The following is a 19,533-nucleotide window of genomic DNA, read 5'->3' as shown; positions in this document are numbered from 1 at the left end:
CTACTTCTCCTGCTCAAACTCAGCCTCCCAGTTAATACTCTCCCATGACACTGAACACTGTCTTCCAATCTAAGCTCAGAGACTCCTTTCTCTAGCTGCAGGTATTTTCCTCAGAGTGGATGTTGCGCACAGACCAGAACCAACTCACCAACTCACCCCCTTCTGAACTCTCTCTCTCAGAAACTGCTCCTTTTATTTTCCCTCCCAAAGTTCAGGCTCCACCCCTACTCCAGCTAGAACTCTCGATAGCCAATCAGAGAGCAGCTCCAGAACTCTGGCAGAATAGTAGCCAATCAGAGAGCGGCTCCAGCATTCTGAGACACTGCATCACCCGACTCTGCTCTAGCTCAGGTGTCAATCACACCTACATTTGTACTCAATTGTTCAAAGGGGACTGGATTCCCTGCCACGTAAAAAAATATTTGAGCCCACAAGTAACTTCTCTCAGCCCATTGAGCTATCAGAGATTTCAGAGCCATGGCAGTCATGGGGTATGCTTGTAAGGGAATTAGTAGTGAAGACATTGGGGAAAGCCTAGATTGCCCTTCTTTTCCATATCATTAGAGTGGCCCAGGCATAGTGATTTTGTATGTTCATTATTAATATGCTGTGTTTTTAATGATTGAAAGGGCAGTGTCGAAAGAGGGCCTTGATTCAACATTTTTTCTCTTCCAGTTATCCAATTGTTTTTCGCTCAATCTAATGGCAAAATGTAGTTGTTACGTCATTGAACACCATTCATTTCAATGCAAAGGAAACTCAAGCAAATTGGGAAACAAGGCATTTATTGATTTTTGTTCTAGACATGGACAAATAAGCAAACAACAACAATTTCTGCTCCCTTTTCTGTGTTGTTGTTGTTTTTCGGGGGGGGGGCTGGAATTCTCTGACATCTCTACTGGCTAAGAAGCACAATTTTTTTTGTTAATATCTTGTCCCTGCCATTAGCTCCCTGGATGGTCTTAGACAAGCCACTGTGTCTGAACTTCAGCCCTCATCTGCAACAAGGGCAATAATAATACTGGCTTTCATTGCAGGATTGTTGTAAGGACGGCAGGACAATAATGAATGTGAAGGGCTTTGAACACCATTTTATTTGTTTGTTTGTTTGTTTGCTTGCTTGCTTGCTTGTTATCCAGCCCATCCTCCCAGAGGGGTCCAGGGCGTAAACAACAAGCCAAAAAAATAAAATAAAAACATATTGAAAACAATTAGAATACAAACCTCAACTTTGAAAGGCTTGTTGAAACAGTAGCTGCCAAAAAGACAACAGAGACAGTGACTGATTCATTGCTGCTTATTTAGTATGGTGACTTATATAACTGCTTTTTAAAAATGTTTATTAAAAAGCAATCAGTTGTTTTTTTTTAACTGTATCTCTTTTTTAATTTATGTTGTGAGCTGCCATGGGTCCTGCACTGGGAGAAAGCAGGATATAAATGTGTGTGTGCGTGTGTGTGTGTGTGTGTGAAAATCAAATGTTAAGCATTATTAAGCATAAGTGATGCATTAAAGTCAGGAGTAGGAACTGTGTTGACCACCAGTTGTTCTTTGATTACAATTCCCATAATTCCATACTGGCTGGGGTCAATGCGAGTTGGAGTCCCCATAGCTGAAGCGACACAGATTCCTCATACCTGTATTAAAGGTTGCCTGGTTAAGTTACTTCCCTACTAAATACTCTACGTGAATATTAGTGGGACAGTGCTGAAATGTGCTGAAATGCAGAGCTACAATTAATGGAGTTGTTTCAGTCTCTAGTGTTTACTTAAACTGTCATATATCTAAGTGCTCTGAACAATCACGTGAATTTTCAGTAATTGGCTCTTATCACATTTGAATTTGTAACAACTATGATCAGCCTCATTTATTTGATGCAAAATTGTCATTCTGGGATTTTACAGCTGTTTCTAAAAAAACCCTAAAATGACAATTAAATTATTATTCACTTTACATCTATCATGCATTGCCAACATCTATTTATCGCAACAGAACCAGGGGTAGAAGTCAGTCTAAATACAGGCTTCTGTATGAAGTAAATCTGATGCTGCAACGTCTAGTATATAATTCACATATTTCAATGACAAAAATATCTTAACAAGCTGACTATAACTTCTCATTTCAACTTCAGATGATAGAAAAGAAATTTTAATTAAAACAGAATAGAATGGACAGTAGGAACATGTTGTTTGAATGGTCTGGACCTTTTTTTAGTGATCAGGGTAGAATAAGCACTGCAATGTTCTTTTGCGAATATACACCATGTCTTCATCTGAAAATGAAAACTAAAGCAATTTTTAGTCAATTGTGGGTTGTTGTTTTCTGTAAGTTTCACCTCCCCCCCCCACGTACTCCAGGATTGTAAAAGGTGCATAGCCCTCCAGATTTTGATGGACTCCATCTCTCATCCGTCCTAGCCAGTATAGGCAATGGTCAGAGATGAAGGGAGTTGCAGTCCAGCAATACTGGGGGCGGGGGCGGGGAAAGGGAAACACAGGTCCCCCAACCCCTGCTATACTCAGGTCTACAGTCTGCATTGGCTCCCAGTACGTTTCTGAGCACAATTCAAAGTGTTGATGCTGACCTTTAAAGCCCTAAACGGCCTCGGCCCAGTATACCTGAGGGAGCGTCTCCACCCCCATCGTTCAGCCCAGACACTGAGATCCAGAGCCGAGGGCCTTCTGGCGGTTCCCTCTTTGCGAGAAGTGAGGTTACAGGGAACCAGACAGAGGGCCTTCTCGGTAGTGGCGCCCGCCCTGTGGAACGCTCTCCCTTCAGATGTGAAGGAAATAAGCAGCTATCTTATCTTTAAGAGACATCTGAAGGCAGCCCTGTTTAGGGAAGTTTTTAATATTTAATGCTGTACTGTTTTAACACTTGATTGGGAGCCGCCCAGAGTGGCTGGGGAAACTCAGCCAGATGGGCGGGGTATAAATAATAAATTATTGTTGTTGTTGTTGTTGTTGTTGTTGTTGTTGTTGTTGTTGTTGTTGTTGCTGCTGCTGCTGCTGTTGCTGTTGTTATTGTTATTGTTATTATTAAAATGAGAACATATCGGTATACACCACCAGGTAAGAGGCATGAAAATCAGCTTGTGTTTCCTACACCAATATAATTGGAGCACTTTTTGCAGGACAGGGCGGGGTACTGTGGAGGATGAAACTGATGGATTGCACATTTTTATCTCTGATACAAACTTCCTGATTTTGCTTGTTCATTTGTTTGCTTGCTAGAACTTTAGTTGGGACCAGATGCAAAATGCTGGCTCAAGGGGCACAAAAGAAGGGTGTCCATGGGCAGATTAAGGGTGTGCAGGAGCAGAGCATGGTTCCGAAATCCCCGCCCCCTCCAAAATCCCCTGACATGCACCCAAACCTGGAAGAAAACTATGCCCACCCCTGGAAGTGGTGGAGTCCATTCCCTATTGTTCCAAATGGGAAGGAAATTATTTTTTTTAAAAAAAAGAAAAACAGAAAAGGATAGACATATGCAAAGGTGGTTTCCCTCTGCTGGCGAGTGTCCAGACTGCAAGGGTCAGCAAACTTTTTCAGCAGGGGGCCGGTCCACTGTCCCTCAGACCTTGTGGGGGACTGGACTATATTTTGAAGGGGGGGAAATGAACGAATTCCTGTGCCCCACAAAAAAAACACCAGAGATGCATTTTAAATAAAAGCACACTTTCTACTCATGTAAAAACACCAGGCAGGCCCCACAAATAACCCAGAGGGGGGACTTCCGGGTTAGCGCCTCCGGCAATGGCGGAGCTCCTCCGATCGGGAGGAACCGGCTCCGTGAAAAACAGGGTCTGACCACCACGGCGAAGGCGGAGACCCTAAGAAATCACAGACGGAAGAAGTCTGTGAACCTGGGATTCGGCTGGCACCTTCAGCGCCCCCCTACTCACGGGGAGACCCAGTATCGGGAATCCGGAGTGACGTGGGGTGAGAGGCACGGTGCTTTGAATCGACCGCTTATTTCACGGAGCGAAGCCGCATTGCTGCTGTCGGAAAGCGCTGACTTTTTTCCTGTGGACAATTGGATTTTAAACAACAACCCGTGAGTAGAACGGGAAATTGAGCTTTCAAATAATTTAATTTGGCACCGAACGGGGAAGGTCCAAACAGGAAGTCCACCTTCCCTTTCTGTAAATAGACTGAAGCAAAGTAGTTGTTAACTAAGGTTTGGGAAAGTCTTACGTAAAGGACTAAAATTCCACTGATTGAAACTATTAATTTTGACCAAGTGAACTTGCAGGAGAAGGTGAAAAATAAAAATCGAAGCGTCATGTCTCTGAACCTGGGAACGGCTTGCAAAAAGTCCATTGACGGTAAACAGGACAAATTTGACAGCTAGCTTTAAAAGAAAGACATTGTTTTTATTGTCTGCTTCTGCACTTACAAAAGAAGAAAAAGTAACTGGAAACTGTTACTAATTTACTTTTGGAATTGTGCTGGAAAGGATTGATACAAATGGAGACTGTTTCCCTCTAGAAGGAATTTTGGGACATTGTTACAAGAGTGCAGCTGGGAAATTGGCCTAAAGATAAAGACTGTGAGAAACTGGTTTTGACCTTGAACATCTTAAGAATGTCGATAAAGGAAGAAGTAGCATCTGTACTGAATAGGACATTCTATTTGTTGGGAAAGCTGCATAAACAGATAGATGCCATGGCTACTAATACTGATTTTTTGGGAACAAAAGTGGATATCAGCATAGAAGTCGACAAGAACCCGGCACAGGAATTCTTTTTAACTGAACAAACTGATGAATTAGAGAAGGAGAAAGTTGCTGTTGTTGAGTACAAAGCAAAACAAGGGGGAACCTTAACCCTAAAGAGGCAAATGGAGGATTACAATTTGAGTCCTTATATGACAGTAATTCTGAGAAGCCAGTTTTTTAAGATGGGTGCCTGGCCTGATCTGGAAAAGGAAAGGTGGAGAGATCCCCTTATGCAGGGATCAAATGAATTTTGGAATATGAATTTGAGCCAGGAGGAGATTGGAGCTTTTGGGGCCTTTGGACTTGGAAGAATTGTGAAACAAGATTTGGAATACTTCATGGGCCCTAGCCTTAACTATGGAAATCTGGCAGATCTGTCAAGAAGGAATATAAGCATCGTTGGATTGGAGCTCCCCCGAGATCTGTTTTTTATCACCAAAGATTATCAAGAAGACCGGCAAAAGGGAAGTGAAGAAGAGTTAAGAGCCTCGGATATAAGATCTCCAGGTTGATGGACGTTGGGAGGTTGATGGAACTGACGGTAGGGGCCGAGACCGGGGAGGGGAGACGGTGGAAGAAAATTGGGAATTTAAAGTGTACCGTATTTTTCCTTCTATAACACGCAGATTTTTTCTCCTAAAAAGGAAGGGGAAATGTCTGTGCGTGTTATTGAGCGAATGTGTGGTCCCTGGAGCCAATTGGTGTGAGGGGAGGCAAAAAAGCAGGCAAAAATCAAATCGTGCGTCTCCTAGAAGGGAAACTTGAAAAGAGGAAGCGGCTGCTTTCCGGCATTCTGCCTCAGGGTCTTACTGCCCACCCACCTCTGTTTCCTTGCTGTGTTTGCTCAAACGGAACAAAGAGCAGGGAAAGCCCCTCCCCTCCAGGCAAGTAGAGGGGAAAGCTGAAAACATGCAGGAGGGAGAGAGAGAGAGAGAGAGAGCGCGAGCTGGCTGGCTTGGGTGGGTAGGTGAGGGAAAACTTTTGCCTTCCTTTCCTCCCTACCCCTCTCCTGCATTCTTAGCCAGCTGCTTCTCTGCACACCCCTCTCCTGCTCTTTGTCCCTTCTGTGTTTTTCCTTCCCTCCCCACTTAAAATGTGGTTAAAAAGCATGGATCTACATGGATCCTCAGGATCTTTGCATTGGGTCAGCCCAAATTCACCATCAGATCACATAACATGTCCATGGCTACAGCCTGCCCCCCAAAAACCACACACCCACTGTTGCCTGGGGCTGCAATGGTGCAAAAATGTGGTTAAAAAGCATGGATCTACATGGATCCTCAGGATCTTTGCATTGGGTCAGCCCAAATTCACCATCAGATCACATAGCATGTCCATGGCTACAGCCTGCCCCCCAAAAATCACGCACCCACTGTTGCCTGGGGCTGCAATGGTGCAAAAACGTGGTTACAAAACATGGATCCACATGGATCCTCAGGATCTTTGCATTGGGTCAGCCCAAATTCACCATCAGAGCACATAGCATGTCCATGGCTACAGCCTGCCCCCAAAAAATCACGCACCCACTGTTGCCTGGGGCTGCAATGGTGCAAAAACGTGGTTACAAAGCATGGATCCACAGGGATTCTCAGGATTTTTGCATTGGGTCACCCCAAATTCACCATCAGATCACATGTCTGTGGCCACAGCATGAAGCACAAAAATGATACATCCACTGTTTCATTCAGAATGTTTTTTCCCTTGTTTTCCTCCTCTAAAAACGATGTGCGTGTTATGGTCAGGTGCGTGTTATAGAGCAAAAAATACGGTATATATGGAGATTTAAAAAAATAATAATAATGAGAGATGGAAAAATCGTGGAATGAGTTTTTTTATGACCCTAGGGGAAATGTTTTAAGAGATTAAGTTTAAATTTATTAATTTTAAGGAGAAATAAGATTAAGCAAAGTAAAAATGAATGATTAATTGGTAAAAGAAGAGAATGTTAAATTATTGTATATAAAGATAATATATTAGGATAAAAACAAAGGTGAAGGATTTGCTGAAATATCTAACTGAATTAGAATACAAAGAGGGGAGGTGTGAGGAGGTCAAGGAAATAAGCTAAAGAAAGTAAGTTATGTAAAGGTTTGATTTGTTCCTTTTCTTTTCTTTTTTGACTGTATGCATCTTTTTTTCTTTTTTGTCTGTTTTCTTTTTTTCTCTTTGATGGGACTTGTTTTTATGTATTGTTATGCTTTCTTTTTTTATCTTATTGGGTGTTTTTTCTGCTGTAATTTTTTATTATTATTATTATTCATGTAACCTTTAAAATTTCAATAAAAAATTATTAAAAAAAAAAATAACCCAGAGATGCATTTTAATTAAAAGGACACATTCTACTCATGTAAAAACACGCTGATTTCCAGACCATCTGCGGGCCAGATTTAGAAGGTGACTGGGCCGGATCCGGCCCCCGGGTCTTAGTTTGCCTACCCATGGTCCAGAAGATTCTAGGCAAGACAGGTAATTTACCTTCTGCAGCCCCCTATCAGCACCCTTGCACTCAGCGAGCATGTTTTACATGGGAGGAAGAAGGAGGCCCAGTCTTTTCATACAAGTTGTATAAAAATATAGCATTCTTATATGAACCAAACCTATCCCCAGTCTCGAATTTCCTAATGTCAGTTACTGGCACATTATATTTTAGTGATGTTTAGTGATGTCTTTCCCCCATGATTTTCCACATGTTGTTATATGAGTCTGATATGTTAGAAGCTGTAAAACGAGTGAGAAGCCTCCAGCCATTTTGGACATGCCATATTGTGTTTCTCCTTCCTTTCATATTTTGCCCACAGCATTTCAGTGTCCTTTGTTTTGGTCACTCTTTCCTATTTCCTGCTATTCCCTGGCACCAGGTATGAGACAAAACTACTACAAGGTAAAGTTTATCCTAGATAGAAAAAGACAAACAAAGCTCTGAGAAGCTAATTGAGATTAAATAGCCAAACACAATACTGGGATTTCCCCTCACTTATCAAAATTGTGATGTTTAGGAATAGTGAGGTGGAAATAAATCAAAGATAAATTTACTTTGAGGGAAATCATATATCTGCTAAATTAGGACTTCCATTTTTAAAAAAAGTTCAAATGAGAAATAAACATATTTTAAATGTTTTATTTTCTGCCTTAATCGGTTCTGTGGTCCAAAATTAACTACAGTGACTTCTCTGTGATAAGGCACAAGTTTTTGCAGACACTGCTTAGAAATTATTGTTTTTTTGGAGTGGGAGTCTCAGCTGATAAGTACAAATCTCTTTCAGCTCTGTCACTTTTGTCAATTCCCTACTGATTAAGATTCACAATAGTGAGCATCCCAGGGCTATCTCCCTATCTAGGCTGCCTCAAACGGTACAAAAAAACAATAATATATGAATGAAACAATTAATCAAAAGGAAGGCATGTCATTCACAACCATGCTTTTAGATTATCTCTGATAAAATGCCACTCAAATGGAAATAGACTAGGGACACCGAGTATGAAAGAAAACCAATGACAGAAGATAGAAAATGTTGGTTTTTTGGCTCAGTTGAGCCATTTACCTCTGTGTAGCACATACACACACCATCTGGTTTGCCTTTCGAGCTCAAGTGCACAGGCCAGCTTATATACATTGTTTTGCTTGAAATATTTCTAAACCACCCTCCCATGTTCCTTGAGGCAGCTTGCAAAAATTCTTACAACCAAACCCTATGAGGTAGGTTAATCTCAGATATAGGGACTGGCTCAATATCAAATCTGGTGTAGCAGTGGTTAGAGGGCTGGACAAATACCTGGATGGTCCAGGATAAAATCCTCATTCAGCTATGGAACTAACAGGATGAACTTGGGCAAGCCACTCTCTCTCAGCCTAACATACCTCTAGAGAAGATTTAGGAAATCAGTTTCTATTAGTTCTAATACAGAATCACAGGCAACGCCGTATTTAGGCATGTCCGAATGACATGCAATTGCACACACGTGCATGGCGTCGAACCTGGAAGTAGCCCCCAAACGTCTTAAAGACACCACAAAAAGGGGCAGGGCAGAACGGGCATACATGCTCTCCACCAATGTGTGCAGGGGTCTGGAACATAACTGTCAGGGAACTGCCATCAGCTCAGAGGCGAGAGGTGGAAGGGCAGTTGTGTTACAGGGAGCCTCCGAAGATCTTGCAAAGCAGTTCTTCCTCTGGCGAGGAGGGAAGCCCCGCCTCCAGTGGGGAAGGGGCGCAGGGATCAGAAGATGCTAGGGAGAGCCTCAACACCGAGCCTGAGCAAAGGGGAGGGGAGGCAAGTCCCCCTTTGCCAGCACCCACGTTGTGCAGTAGGTTTGCGCGCAGAAAGAGGAGGAGAAGGATGGGGGTCACACGACTGTTGTGCTGGGGAAGGTATAAGGACCGCCCACTCCCAGATTCTGCTAGCGACTGAGCAGACATGGACTTGTGATGTTCTGCACTGTAATAATAAAGTACAGATAATAAAGCCTGGAAAAGACAAGTTGGAGTCTTGCCTGTTTGCTCTTGAGCAACCACACCATCACCTGACAATAACCCTCGGGCAAAACAAGGATTGTTTGTACCTCATCTATGCACATCCCCAACCACTGTGCAGATTGGAATGTTAACTATCCTTTGGTTTTTTTACTTCTCCAAATTTTGTAATAAAATGTGCAGCTCAAAAAAAGAGAAAAGAGTACAAAATTGCTTTTCTTTTTTAAAAAAAGGTATATTTTAAAATTAGATATATTTAGAAATGTGTACACTGAGATAAAATATGCAGTGAAATAATATTTTATGATTAGAATGCATTTTAGGTTTGTGTTTAAAATACATATTTAAATACAAACAGAAGGCAGCCCTGTTTAGGGAAGTTTTTAATGTTTGAAGTTTTATTCTGTTTTTAGTGTTCTGTTGGGAGCTGCCTAGAGTTGCTGGGGAAACCCAGACAGATGGACGGGGTATAAATAATAAAACTATTATTATGACTGATTGATTGATTGAGAGAGAGAGAGAGAGATTCATGCAGAAATGGGGTGGCACACATAATGAATGCGCAGACGTTGGAAATAAACTGATCCACCCATCCCTACCTACTCGTAATAGGCTGTTGAGAGGATAAAAGGGAATGGAGAACCATGGGGGATGCCTGCAAGAATAGCGAGATATAAATGAAATGCATAACAATGAGTCACCCATTTGGCATCATTGTAGAGCAGGGATTTGAACCCAAGTCTCCCAAGCCAACACTATCCACGACACCAGAGGTGGCTTCCAGATGTCGCTGGGACTAGAACTCCCATCATCCCCAACCATTGTCTATGCCGGCTGGGCCTGATTGTAGCTGTAGTCCAAAAACATATGGAGGGCAGCAAGTTGGCTGCCCCTGTAGTTGTTATTGCATTGCCTCTAAAAATCTTTTTTTAACAGTAAAGTTATATTAGTACACTAAAAAGAAAAGTCAGACATAAACAACATAAAATATTAATCCCAATCTATTCTTAGATTGAACTAATCCAGTATACATTATATTGTGGAATTTTGTAAACCTACTTAGTTGTTTCATCACAAGCCTCTAGGCATGACGGGTCCCCTTCGACGTCAAGAGAGCCCCATTAAACTGACTTGGTTGTGGTGGCTGGGAGCTACCTACCATTTTAGTGTTCCACCACGGCCCAGAGCAATGCTATCTCAGGGGCAGTAGCAGAAAATAAAAGCAGTCTGTGGCAGCAAGCTATCTGCTGGGATCCCGGCAAATGCCCAAAGATGCTGGCCCTGCCCTCCAGATAGGTAAAGGTAAAGGGACCCCTGACCATTAGATCCAGTCATGACCGACTCTGGGGTGGCGGCGCTCATCTCGCTTTATTGGCCAAGGGAGCCGGCGTACAGCTTCCGGGTCATGTGGCCAGCATGACTAAGCTGCTTCTGGCAAACCAGAGCAGCGCACGGAAATGCCGTTTACCTTCCCGCCGGAGCGGTACCTATTTATCTACTTGCACTTTGATGTGCTTTCGAACTGCTAGGTTGGCAGGAGCAGGGACCGAGCAACGGGAGCTCACCCCGTCACAGGGATTCAAACCACTGACCTTCTGATTGGCAAGTCCTAGACTCTGTGGTTTAACCCACAGCGCCACCTGCGTCCCTTGCCCTCCAGACAGCACTTACTAAAGTAAACTTGGTAGGAGACTGATGCTAAGCAGTTGCTCTTACCGGCAACTTCACCTCTTGAGATTGTGTTGAAACGCTCAGGCTTAACCTAACTTCATCATAGGGGAGTTTACTTGTTATCACTCATGCCTGAACCAGCAAGAGAATTTAAGTAGATGTTTTGCAGCCACATCTTATGGCAAGATGGGGGGGGCCTGTGGTCCTCTGGATGTGGTTGGACTTCAACTCCCATCAGCCTCAGCCAGCATGATGGAAGTTGTAGTTTGGCATCATCTAGAGGCATAGCAGTGGAGGGGGCACAGGGGCATAGTTATGAATGGGCTAGTCATTTTTTTCACTATATGATCCAGTTTCAAGTACAGTATAAGACAACAATCTTTAAAGAGAAGTTGTGCAAATATATGATGAGCTTCCAAAATACTGGTAATTTGCCAGTGAAGCCCATTACTGCTCTCAAATTCCTATCAAAACAATGCTTTATTTATGTTTCTCGGGAGCAAGCTCCCAAAAATTTGCTGCAGTTGGTTTGATTTCCTAACAATTAAAATATAGCCCTTTTATCTCCTTCAGGTATTCAGTTTGCAGTCTAAAACAAAGATGAACACTGACATCTTAGCTTTTTTCGAATCAGCATCCCTGAGTATGGTAATTTATCCCTGCAGAGAAACAGAGGGGTGTCCACATTGTTACTCTTAGGGTCTCACACGCTCTTAAATTGTGAAACTGCTCCCACGACGTTATAACATGATTGCGTTATGGATTTTCCAAAATGACAGATTCTGGGGGGAAACTGCAAATTAAACTTGATGGTGTTCTGCAGTGTGCATATGTTTTTAATTTCTCCTTTCCCTCCCCCCCCCCTTCTAACAGGGATATTTAGGGGGAGTGTGGTAATGCCGGTCATTTCGTGATTGTGTGCAGTGTGCGAAAGCGAAGTCACATCACTGAAATAATACAAGCAGGTAGATGTGCCATTTTATGAAAACTACCTACCTACCTGTAGCTCGCTGTTGACATTAACCAAGCAAAAATAGATGAAAGGGGCACTAGTTTAAATGATTAGAAAAAAGTACTGCATTAAAATCTGAACAAATACTTTCCATTTAGTAGTCCTTGCAAAGTAAACTAATTTGGCTATTTGTTTGTCATCCGACAAAGAATGTGTTCACCCCATCCTTCTCCCCAAAAGTTTTCCCAATGCACCATGTAACAATAAAACAACGCTACTGTGGTCTCACTTGTCTATTTATTACGTTTTTCTATCACCCTTCCTCCAAAGATCTCAAGGGAGCATGTACAGTATGTGCCTCTCCCCTCATTTTCAGTCTTAGAAATTGAGATACGAAAGCTGGGAGCTAAATGGCACCTTAAACCCAGGTTATGGGCGCAACAACATAATGTCTAGGAGCACCTTTTTTAATAACAAGAATACAAAGCGGAAAATGAATAAACTGCAGCTAAAACATTACGTTCATTTTTCACATGGTCTAGTCCTTCCGCTGCCCACCCCTTAATATTCTTAAGAGGGTCTCTTCTCCAGTCTTCAGAGAGTGGCTGGAAGTGGGGATGCAGAAAAAGATCTTCCTTTCCTTCTACTCTGCAGTTTTAATCTGAAATCTTAGGTGCCCAGAGCTCAGAAACTGCTCGTGCTAATGAAATTCCTAGTTGCAGAATGTGGCTAGAACAATGGGAGTTTTGAATGCTGTTCATATTTGTCCTTACAACAACATTATATCAAGTAAGTTGAGCCAAGCACCATTTCCCAGCCTATGGTCAGCCATCAAGTTTCATGAATGGGTGTGCATCTGGTCCGCTCAGTTTAAGTTTGACACTCTATCCACTATATCACAAGTGGTCTTCCCCCTCTACTGTCCCTGCAACAATCATGTGAGGTTGGTTAGGCTGAGTGTTTATGATCCCGTGAGCGCTCTGCCACTGCACCACAGTGGTAGTGATGGGAATCTCCTTGTCAAAATTGTATTAGAAAAGGCTAATATATTACAAGCAAAATATATCTGTGGATACAGAGTTATATTAGCTGCCAGGATTTGGGAAGAAGAACCTTCTCATTTATGGCAGATTATTCTCTAAGTGCCCACTCCAGGCCTGTAACTATTTAACTTTCAAATCCCTCCCTCCTTTTTAAAAATCATTGGCAGGATAATAAATTAGATTTTTTTTTTTTTTTATAATAATTTTTATTAATTTTCCACACATAAAATAAAGAACAATGTAACACAATATAACTTCATACTCATCGGTTCATAGCCTTTTTTTCTTTGACTTCCCCATACCTCCCCATCCCTGCATCCTTGTTTAATAATTTTTTAGCAACCCTTAAGTCCATTGTCTTAGTTCCTTTTCGTAAATATTTCTTAAGTTTTTTTGTTTACTGCTGCAATTCTTTACTTCTTACCCCCTGACATCTTAACATTCCTCAATTTTACAATTATTTTTAAGATATATTTTGAAATTCTTCCAGTCCTCTTCCACTGTCTCTTTCCCCTGGTCCCGGATTCTGCCCGTCATCTCAGCCAGTCCCATAAAGTCAATCACCTTTGTTTGCCATTCTTCCAGAGTAGGTAGTTCTTGCGTCTTCCAATACTTTGCCAGTAGAATTCTTGCTGCTGTAGTGGCATACATAAAGAAAGTCCTATCCTTCCTTAACACCACTTGGCCCACCATACCCAAGAGGAAAGCCTCTGGTTTCTTAGGAAAAGTCCACTTAAGGACCTTCTTAATTTCATTATAGATCATTTCCCAGAAAGCTTTAACCTTTGGGCAGGTCCACCAAAGGTGGTAGAAAGTGCCTTCAGTCTCATTACATTTCCAACACTTATTATTAGGCAAATGATAAATTTTTGCTAGCTTGACTGGGGTCATGTACCACCGGTAGATCATTTTCATAATATTTTCTTTTAAAGCATTACATGCAGTAAATTTAATACCGGTGGTCCATAACTGTTCCCAGTCAGCAAACATAATATCATGACCTATATCTTGTGCCCATTTAATCATAGCTGATTTCACCGTTTCATCCTGTGTATTCCATTTTAACAGCAAGTTATACATTCTTGATAAATTCTTAGTATTGGGTTCCAACAATTCTGTTTCTAATTTTGACTTCTCTTTCTGAAATCCTATTTTCCTGTCCTGTTTAAACGTCTCATTTATCTGATGGTAATGCAACCAATCTCGAACCTTAGGTTTTAGTTTCTCATAACTCTGAAGTTTCACCCTTTCACCATCGTATTCTATAATCTCATGATATTTTGGCCATTTAGAATCCATATTAAGCTTTTTTACTTCCCTAGCTTCCATTGGTGACACCCACCTAGGGGTTTTATTTTCCAACAAATCTTTGTATCTAGTCCAAACGTTATACAATGCTTTCCTTACAATATGGTTTTTAAAACTTTTATACACCTTTACCTTGTCGTACCATAAATATGCATGCCAACCAAAACTATTGTCATACCCTTCCAGATCCAAAATGTCAGTATTCTCAAGAAGTAGCCAGTGTTTCAACCAGCAAAAAGCTGCTGATTCATAGTAGAGTCTTAAGTCCGGCAGGGCAAACCCCCCTCTATCCTTTGCATCAGTTAAAATCTTAAATTTAGTTCTGGGCTTTTTGCCCTGCCAGACAAATTTTGATATGTCTTTCTGCCACTTCTTGAAACAGTCCATCTTGTCCACAATCTGCAGCGTCTGGAATAGGATAATAAATTAGATTGACCACCAGCTAGGGAGTTAAATGTTTGTGCTTTTATTACGTTGACCTCTTTGCAATTTTCAGCAAGTTTGATAACAAAATGTTGCTAACATTCCTTCAAGAACTGGAGTCTCAGCCCAGAAAAGCATGATGAAAACACACAGCGATAGTAAAGTTTGGAGCAGGTCAGTTCAACTAAAAAGGAGGTATCAACGCAGCTCCTTGGAAATGAATCCTACCTTTAAAAAAAGGATGAACATGTAGGAAATGACCTCTGCTCCCCATCAATTCCCTAGGATACTGTAGAAGTAACTGAACCACAGCAGAGTACAGGATTCAACTTAGTTCTGAACACAAAACATTCAATTTGTTTTTATCTCAAGAAGTAAGCAAGCAGAAAGATTTGGGCCATGCGTCTTGTCATGCTTGAAAAAACTAAGCATGTCCTTAAAACATCACCCTTTGCCAGTGTCTGACGACAGAACTTGGATGAGCGCTTTCCAGTTTTCCCACAACACAGTAGCTTTTTACAGTCACCGTGAAATCAGATCCGCAGATAACTACTAGGTTATCTTTTGCATTAACACGGAAGGCTTGAAGGGCACATCATCTTGCTGAGCAAAATCTGATCTCTCCAAAATAGCGTTCCCCCAACCTGATGCCTTCCAGATGTTTTGGACAGCAACTCCTATCAACCCCAGCCAACATGGCCTAATGGTCAGGAATGATGGGAATGGAAAACTGGGCAAAGGACTTAGGACATAACATACAAATGGCAGATTGGGAGAGGCAATGGAGAACAGATTTGAAATTCACAGCATGAAAGAAAATTATATGAAAATGATGTACTGGTAGTATCTGACTCCTACTAAGTTATCCAAAATGTATAGAACAAGCTGAATATTTGTTGGAAGTGTAAAGAAAAGGAGGGTACCTTTTATCATATGTGGTGGTCCTGAAAGATAACAAAGTCTTTTTGGGAATTGATATCCAATGAACTGAAAAAAAATGTTTTAAATAACATTTGTTAAAACTGACTGGGAGACTCAGGAATCAAGAAGATCATGACTTTTTAAAAGAATGGAGGAGATTTATGATTTACTTAGGGGACCATTGCAAACAAATAAAAATGTTGGCTGGACTTTAAAAATAACTTGTAAAGAAATAAAAAATATGGGTAATTCAGAGAGATGAAAACTGTGGAGAATGTGATGATATGTAGTTTTAGAAAAAGTGTTTTAAGGACTCTTGCAGGGGACGGCGGGAAGTTGCGAGATTCAGAGAATCTCATATATGGATGTGGGAAAAGTTTTTTCTCTTTATCATTTTGAATTTGTTTTTGTAAGAACCAATAAAATATTTATATTTTTTTTAAAAACGGAATGATGGGAATGGTAGTCCCAGAAACCAGGAGGGCACTAAGCTGGGGAAGGCTCCATACAAGTAACCTCTCTACTAGAAAAGTCTCTTCTACCTGTACAGAAATCTGTGCACCATGGAAGGTTAAGAGAGTGCGGCATAATGGTTAGAGTGCTGGACTATGACCTGGGAGACCAGGGTTCAAATCCCCACTCAGCCTTGGGACAGTCACCATCTCTTAGCCTTAACAGGGTCGTTGTGATGATAAAATGGGGAAGAGAAGAACCATAAACACCACCCTGGAAGATAAATGTGGTATATAAATGTAATTTAAAAATAAGTACCAGATTAGCCCCAAGTTGTGGACTATTAGCACTGACCGAATATTATGAGAGGGAATTTCTACTTTGGGGTGCATCCTGCCAAGCAGTGCAGTGGTGAATTTTACCACCATTAGCACTCTCTCCCTCTGGGCTTGTGTGGGAGAATGAAGGAGGAGGATTGCCATATATTTCAAAAAGTAAAACCCAGGACACTACAAAAACTGCTGACCTTTCTTTAGGAAGACCCCAAAGTTGCTGAACTCTTTTTTTTACATAAAAGATGAAAAAGGGGGGGCGGAACCCTCACAATTTTTCAACTGACTTGCCTAAGATCCAGGACAAAGCACCATATTTCAGAAATCCCACCCGGACATCAATTCTGCCTTTGAAATCCCAGTAATGTCTGGGAAAATCCGGACGTATGACAGCCTTAAGTAGCTTGTCTTGCTGCTGTCATAGGATGCCCCCCTCTCTAAAACAAAAAAGGGTCATGAGCACAATAATAATAATTTATTATTTGTACCCCGCCCATCTGGCTGGGCCTCCCCAACCACTCTGGGCGGCTTCCAACAAAGATTAAAAATACATTAAAATGTCACACATTAAAAACTTCCCTTCAGATGTCTTCTAGATGTCAGGTAGTTGTTATCTCTTTGACATCTGTTGCATCAGCAACAGCCTTTGCTACAGTAGACTATAGGGTGGCTACTTCTGCATTGGCCCCAAAGCCATAAAAACGAGGACGCAGATTTGAATATGCGAACTTATATGCTAATTTAGAAAATGATGAGTACAGTTAATCTCATTGTAATTGGGAGCACTGTCAGCATAAGGCAAATGAGGTGCAAACAGTTTTGTTTTGGGTGCATCCTCCTGGAACCTGAACAACATCAGACCATCCTTATTCCGATTTTCACTTGCACAAAATTAAAACACAGCAAGTAATTTCCACAATGATTCCACCTGCTTGCAGAATGATAATCTGCTTGAGCAATGGGACTTCCAGTTTTTCCGCTCCCTCCAGTCTACTCCAGAGGGCCCTACAATCTTCTGAAGCAGATTTGGAGACTCGTGGGAGGCTGCGAGGGGAAGATGAGGAGGAGAAACTCCTTATCACCCTTCCTCGTTTCCAAGACCAAGGAGGTACCAGATACAAATTTAAAGAAAATGAGGAGAACACCCCAGACATTCAAATAGTAATTTCTGTAACATGCTACTCAGGTATCTTGTTTCGAAAGGAAGAAGAACTCGCCTTTTCAAAGCCAAACCTTGTAATAATTGCTATAACAGCAGACGGTTTTTTCTGGTATGCAAACCCCTTAGGGAGAAAAGCGTCACATGCTGGGGTTCTGCTTGCGCTGGAACTGCTGAAGGCACAGGAGCCTTGCTGGGGAAATACTTGGCAACCCCAGTCATAACATGAAAATTGCTCTCCGATCCGAAGGAACTGAGGCAGCCCCCTAGATGAGCTCCCTTGTATTTTGACAAGTGTGTTATGGTTCAATTTCTCACTTTTCAGTGTTAATCACAAAATCTGAACCAGTTTTCCATAAATCTCTGTAGAAAAATACATTTCAAGTGTGCGCTGAAGTGTTTTGAAACTACTGAAGCACTCAAGTCACCGTCTGTCACTCTGAGTGGCACACAGCAATTTAAAATTACTGAAGCTCTTAAATTAGGTGCTTAAATGTAAAGGTGATCACTACTCTGGGGGTGTGAATTGTAGAGCTATCCAAACCATCAGAGCACTTCAATTTTCTCTAAGCAGGTCATTTTGGGGAGTGATAAGGAAACCTTTGATTGCCCAGAATACTCTGATTTAAAGATAGCATTTAAAGTTCTCAATTCATCTTTACAAGCACTTTTGTTTGGGTGCCGCATAACTCCCAGTCAAACTGACCTAAAGTGCTTGAACTCTAATTTGCCTCCCCCTTTTAATGAACTATTTCCTCCTAATGTTTTTTTTCTTGCAAACGAAAGCCTGTATTTTAAAGGAATTCTGCCAAGTTTGCCTGCAGACCATAACTAGAAGACATGCTGGCTCAGGAAGGTGCCATGTCAACTGGTGGCCCATCGACATGATGGCTTCCTTCATGATGGAAGCAGCAGCATCCCAGTGCCCCACCCCCACCCCACTGTTCAGGTAACATAGGAATTGGACCTCAGCCTCCTGTTGTTTTCCCTCTCACAGGAACATTCAGGCCCAGTGCTAGCAGTCAGCCAGGTTGGACACTGGCCAAGGGCCCTAGGTTTTTGGAATGAGTCCTCACTGGTCCAACTGCCCTCCCTGATGGAGCCCTGGTGTCTTTTCAACAGTGGGCAGAGTAAACATGTGGTGGCCACTGAAAGCAGAGCTGGATCTTGCCCTGAACCTGTGTACTGGGAGGTGGGGTAGACCAATGTCGGCATTGTGCCAAGGGCACCTTGGGAACACTAAACCTGAAAGAAGAATTTGAAAGCAGAAAGTCTTAAGAAGAAGAAGAAGAAGAGTTTGGATTTGATATCCTGCTTTATCACTACCCTAAGGAGTCTCAACGCGGGAGGCGCTGTGGGTTAAACCACAGAGCCTAGGGCTTGCCAATCAGAAGGTCGGCGGTTCGAATCCCCGCGACAGGGTGAGCTCCCGTTGCTCGGTCCCTGCTCCTGCCAACCTAGTAGTTCGAAAGCACGTCAAAGTGCAAGTAGATACGGTAAATATCTTTATTTACCCCGCTCCGGCGGGAAGGTAAACGGCGTTTCCGTGCACTGCTCTGGTTCGCCAGAAGCAGCTTAGTCATGCTGGCTACATGACCCGGAAGCTGCATGCCGGCTCCCTTGGCCAGCAAAGCGAGATGAGCGCCGCAACCCCAGAGTCGGCCACGATTGAACCTAATGGTCAGGGGTCCCATTACCTTTACCTTTAAGGAGTCTCAAAGCGGCTAACAATCTCCTTTCCCTTCCTCCCCCACAACAAACACTCTGTGAGGTGAGTGAGGCTGAGAGAATTCAAAGAAGTGTGACTGGCCCAAGGTCACCCAGCAGCTGCATGTGGAGGAGCGGAGACGCGAACCTGGTTCACCAGATTACAAGTCTACCGCTCTTAACCACTACACCGCACTGGTAGTTTCCATTAAACCCTTCTTTTGTTACCCTCTCAGTGCCATCAAAAGGGATGAAGCGTTTCATTCGGTCTGCATAAACATGCACAGGCAGGGCAGACCTTTTGGCCCCCAGTGCAGTCCCAATCCAGTTTAGACTTCCCATGGATCCTTCTTTTTAAATGCAAATTGCAAGTA

The 19,533-nt window shown here is 42.3% G+C and overlaps 1 protein-coding gene and 1 long non-coding RNA gene across 5 annotated transcripts in view; one reads left to right on the top strand and one right to left on the bottom strand.

The window, feature by feature from the left end:
* Window positions 1-9,124, top strand: part of LOC307199594 — a 660,078-nt gene extending 650,954 nt beyond the window's left edge. The window contains exon 3 of the long non-coding RNA XR_013832093.1: window positions 9,056-9,124. This is a non-coding gene — a long non-coding RNA (uncharacterized lncRNA). The remainder of the gene's footprint in view (window positions 1-9,055) is intronic.
* Window positions 1-19,533, bottom strand: part of RBMS3 (RNA binding motif single stranded interacting protein 3) — a gene marked incomplete at its 3' end in the record, with an annotated part of 775,525 nt that overhangs the window by 670,917 nt on the left and 85,075 nt on the right. The window lies entirely within an intron of this gene.

This window comes from Podarcis cretensis, assembly GCF_951804945.1.
Source record: "Podarcis cretensis genome assembly, chromosome: 12".
Lineage (NCBI taxonomy): Eukaryota > Metazoa > Chordata > Lepidosauria > Squamata > Lacertidae > Podarcis > Podarcis cretensis.
This window is presented reverse-complemented; position numbering and strand designations above follow the sequence as displayed.